The sequence below is a fragment of the Cornus florida genome, unplaced genomic scaffold (assembly GCF_030987335.1).
Source record: "Cornus florida cultivar Cherokee Brave unplaced genomic scaffold, ASM3098733v1 CherokeeBrave_3.0.0_Hap2_Chr03, whole genome shotgun sequence".
In the NCBI taxonomy this organism is placed as follows: Eukaryota; Viridiplantae; Streptophyta; class Magnoliopsida; order Cornales; family Cornaceae; genus Cornus; species Cornus florida.
The window spans coordinates 68,286,211-68,287,556 of NW_026775573.1; the positions used below are offsets into that span (position 1 = coordinate 68,286,211).

A 1,346-nucleotide genomic window follows, 5' to 3' on the forward strand; every position below is an offset into this window, starting at 1 on the left:
TTGGTTGTCAATAATCTTCCCACTTCTCAAGGTTGTCACCGCATTAATATGTTCAATTGTGGGACCTTCCGATAAGGAATGAGTTTCCACAACACATTGTTGCTTTGGTGAGGCATGCAATGACATCTTCCCTTTCTCTTGAGCATTCAAAGTATTATCTATTTGCCCAACTTGGGTTTCTAGCTTAATAATGGATTGAGAATGGGAATGAAGCAATTAAGTGTTCGCCTCTAGAGTGTCTAGAGCGGTCAACACTTTTTCCTCAAAAGCGGGACTCCTAGAGTTTCCTTGAGAATACGATGATTGGTTAGGAAAATGAGAATTAGAGAATTGATTACCATGGAATTGAAATGATGATCTATAACCTTGGGATCCTTGGTTTTGTATTGGAGGTGGAACATACTTTCCTTGAAAACCACTTTGGGGAGGGTTTGAGCCTTCCCCTTAGGTTTTCTAAGAGAAGTTTGGATGGTTCCTCCAATATGAATTGTAATGAGTGCCATAGGGATTATTCCCTTGGTTAACAAATGTAGCATTAACTTGTTCATGATGCTCACTTTGCATATGTCCATTGGGACAATTGGAAGTAGAATGTAAGACACTAGAACAAGTCATACAAGATTCATTAGATGCACGATGAGAATGGTCAGAAGAGGAAGACACTTGATTCGCCGAATTATGGTTGATCAAGAATTGATCAAACCTTTGAGACAATGATTTCATTTCGGTGGCTATGTCATTTGAATTGTCAACTTGATATAAGCCGATATTCTTCCTTCCACTTAGATTTCTACCATTTTTAGAAGATAAAGATCTATGCATTGAATTTTCACTCATGCTTTCATACAATTGCCATACATCATCCTCATGCTTGTCAAGATAAGAACCACCTATGGATGCATCAACCATACCCTTATGATTATCCGGTAAACTTTTAAAGAAATATTGAACTAGTTGCCACTTAGGTATGTCGTGATGAGGACACTTTCTAAGTAAATCATTAAACCTTTCCCATGCCTCATGAAACATTTCCCCATCCCCTTGAGAAAATTCTTTAATTGAAGTTCTCATGCCATTGGTCTTTGAAACCGGAAAGTGCTATTTCAAGAACTCTTGTTGTATTTTTGCCCAAGAAGTTATCGAAAAAGGCCTAAGATTGTTGAACCAATATTTTGCCTTGTCTTTAAGGGTGAAAGGAAAAATTTCAAGTCTTAAAACCTCTTCTGGCATGTCCGTGTATTTCATGATGGAACACACTTCAAGAAACTCATCCAAATGCTTGTAAGGTTCTTCACTTGGAAGTCCATGATAGTTAGGAAGCATTTGAATGGTTTACGGTTTAATCT

The 1,346-nt window shown here is 37.7% G+C and overlaps 1 pseudogene; it reads left to right on the plus strand.

Annotated features, from left to right (window-relative positions):
- Nucleotides 1–967: 967 nt before the first annotated feature.
- On the plus strand, nt 968–1,066 carry LOC132301873 (small nucleolar RNA R71; annotated as a pseudogene).
- Nucleotides 1,067–1,346: the final 280 nt, after the last annotated feature.